Here is a 3,852-nt window from a genome sequence, read left to right on the forward strand (position 1 = left end):
AGGAGGGTCGCCATATTTTCAGCCATGGTATTTGAGGGATCAAGAGGCACTGAGTGCACCACTGGAGTGATAGGTGCATTCCTGGTCGTCCACCCCGAATTCTGTGCCATCTTGTCAAGCAGATTCTGACCTTCTCTCCAGGTTTTGCTCAAGAATGCCCCACCAGCTGAGGCATCTACAATATTCTTCATGTTGTCTGACAGTCCATGTAAAACCGTTGTCCCAACATCTGTTCTGGAACACCGTGGTAGGGACACATGACCAACATTCCTTTAAACCTGCCCCATATCTCATGCAGTGTCTCCATTGGTTTCTGTTTGAAGCTCACGATCTCGTCAATTTGTTGAGCAGTTTTGTTGGGCGGGTGGAACTTGTTGTGAAATTTCTTGGCTAACTCATCCCAAGTTTCTATAGAGTTTATGGGGAGTGAGTTTAGCCAAACCTGAGCAGCTCCTGTCACCGAGAATGGAAACAATAACAGCCTGATTGCTTCCGGAGTCACGTTGGGTTGCCTTTGAGTTTTGCAGATAGACAGGAAGTTCTTCAAGTGCTGCTGAGGATCTTCTATTTGCGTCCCAGAAAAGAGTCCCTTGTTTTGCAACAAGTGCAGCATGTTATTTGTGATCTGGAACGATTCAGCTTGTATTGCGGGCACAACAATGGCAGTGGCCAGATTGTCAGCTCTGGGTTGTGCCCAGTCATATAGTGCACCCTCAGGCACAGGAGGTGCCACTTCTCTGGCATTTAAGCCAACTTGCTCATTCCTGACGTTTCCGTTGGGGTCGTTTACGTCTCCCATGTCAATTTCGAATTTGTGTGTTTGTTGGGATTGTTGAAGTCTTTTGTTGGCACGGTTCAATGTCCGGAATGTTTTCTCGGGGTCTGAGAGTCCTTCAAGTAGTTCTCCAGTCCTCGTAGAATTTCTAGGCATACACCTGTGCGACCAGATTAACAACCGTCAAAATTTCAATGAAAAATTGGCTAGAGAGAAAACTGACCACACTAAGAATTTTTGTATTTCTATCAATGGTAATTGATAATTCCGTTAATTCCCCGGCAACGGCGCCAAAATTTGATCACGCCCAACTATGCCTTATAAAAAGGACAATGCAGACGTTGCAAATATAACATGAGTATTGTGCCCAGAGTCGAATCCACAGAGAATTAACCTATCAATCACTATCTTTAGACCTACTAAACTCTTTAGAATCAATTTCCCAAACGTTGAGAATCACAGTTGATGGTGTTTTTAATAACTAGATTAACAGTACTAATAGCTGCAAATTAAAGATGCTAAGCTGTAAACAATAATGAGAAAACGCTAAGGTACTGATTTTCCCTATTGATGGATTCCTTCTGTTTATGTTTCCTACAAATTCACCAACACATTCTATCAATCATGAACGCTCTTCTTACCGAAAATCTCTCCCGAGTAATCACAGTAATTTACTAAATGCACTCTCCCGAGATACACTAGCTAGCTTTATTTATCACAGTTCACTTAAGATTGCACCCAAGGCTTTGTTATTCCTAATCCCGCCTTTAAACCCGCAGTTATAGATCCCTCTTATACTTTGGGAGTGGTGTTGTTCAACATTCACCTAAATATGCATTCTCTCCTGAGTTATGCACACTAAATAGGCACAGCTAATTGAGGATCCTGTCAATTAACTACAACAAACACGTAGTTGAACAAATAGAAATTAAACCGGCAAACTGTATTCACATAAACAAGAAGTTCATCTCTCAATAGGTTCCATCAAAACCCTAGACAAAAGATTTAGCTGCTCATGACTATGGGTAAATCAACTAGAACAATATTCATAATCATAATTGCAAGAAAAATTAAAGAAGAAGAAGATATGATGTTTTAAGTGATCTCTCACAATTGTTTTCCTTGCTACAATATTCTCCAATACAATTCTTGCCTCCTTTGGGCGAAGTCTAGTATTTAAAATAGGGTTTTGGGCTAAAAATCCCGTGTTTTGCACTTAAGCCCCTGAACTTTTATGCCTCTGCCGCGGTTCTGCCGCGGTCGCGGTCAAACCGCGGCCACACACCTTCTCTGAATCTCAACTTATCCGCGATAGTCTTCTACCGCGGTTCTGCCGCGGTCGCAGTGGAACCGCGGCAGTCCTTCTTCAGGCCTGGCATGAGCTGCTTCGCTTGGTTCACTTGGCAAAATTTTACGATTGGCCTCTTTTTTCTCCATATTTGATCCCAAAAATACTCCATAGCCTTCTCTTATCATATATCACGTGCAACACATGAAAAGCACTAATCAGAGCATTTTGTTGTCACTTTTATCATCAAAACTATACAAGAAGGTGGTTCTTTAGGGCCTAATTATAGTTAAATTCACCTATTATCAGTTCGCAATTCCCACATTTGGTCGGGGTTCGCAATTCCCATATTTGCAGCCCAGCAATTTTCATACTTAGTCGAATTTTAGGCCATTTTTCACCCGACTTTCAAAATACAACTCCTTAGGCAATTTTTCAAGAACAAGTATCATCCCAAATCATTTGTAAGTCGATTTTTACTTAATTCTTTCAATCATTAACATCATTTAACATGTTTTCCACTTAAAATGAAAGAGCTCTAGGTTACATAGGTCTCACAACTCACGGATAAGCTTAGTAGAGTCTGAGGGATCGGTATGGAGACGTCTATATTTATCCCAGAGGCTACCGAGTTAGGAAAAGTTTCACATTGGTTCTTTCTTGTCGTGCGGTTTGGTTTCTCAACGCTAATTGAATTTCTACTCTGTTCTTTCGCAGATGGCGAGAACACATGCTTCCTCATCTTCCGATCAGCAGTCCGAGCCCCAGACAGCTCCCGCCAGGGGCAGAGGGCGAGGCCGAGGCCGTGCTAGAGGCCGAGGTAGGGGCGAGCTTAGCCCCGAGCAGCAACACCAGTGGCGGAGCCTCAGGTTGACTTTGACGAGGAGGTTTCGGCCCCAGCCCCAGCAGTTCCGGTGGGCCCAGCTCAGGTCCCAGAGGGTTTTATTGCTACCCCAGTTCTTCAGGACGCTCTAGTCCGATTGGTGGGCCTCATGGAGAGCGTCACCCGAGCAGGTATGCTTCCGGTAGCACCAGCCGTCTCTCAGGCTGGAGGAGGGGCCCAGACTCCTGCTACTCGTACTCCGGAGCAGGGAGTTCCCCCGATTCACACTCCAGCAGTTCAGCTAGTTGGAGCAGCTCAGCCGGGTGTGGTAGCCCAGGCCGGTGATGGGGTAGCTATGTCTGCCGATGCTTTATGGAGGTTGGATAGGTTCACCAAGCTCTTCATTACTACATTCAGCGGTGCTTCTTCTGAGGATCCCCAGGATTTCTTATATAGCTGCCACGAGGTTCTTCGGAACATGGGTATTGTTGAGACCAATGGGGTCGATTTTACCGCCTTTCACATATCTGGATCCGCCAAGACTTGGTGGAGAGATTATTGCTTAGCCAGACCAGCAGGGTCGCCGTCTTTGACTTGGGAGCAGTTTTCAGAGTTGTTTCTGGAGAAGTTTCTCCCCGTTACTCAGAGAGATGCTTATCGGAGGCAGTTTGAGCGCCTCCAGCAGGGTTCTATGACGGTCACTCAGTATGAGACCAGGTTCATTGATCTAGCTCGCCATGCTCTTGTCATACTTCCCACTGAGAGAGAGAGGGTGAGGAGATTTATTGATGGTTTGATCCAGCTGATTCGTCTCCAGATGGCTAGGGAGACTGGCAGTGAGATCAGCTTTCAGGAGGCGGCCAATGTGGCCCGCAGAGTTGAGATGGTTCTATCACAGGGGAGGTGGTCACGGGGGGTAGACAAGGAGAGCCCGTCAGTTCCGGCAGATTCAGTAGTACCTCATCG

Source organism: Nicotiana attenuata, unplaced genomic scaffold (assembly GCF_001879085.1).
Source record: "Nicotiana attenuata strain UT unplaced genomic scaffold, NIATTr2, whole genome shotgun sequence".
Taxonomy (NCBI): domain Eukaryota; kingdom Viridiplantae; phylum Streptophyta; class Magnoliopsida; order Solanales; family Solanaceae; genus Nicotiana; species Nicotiana attenuata.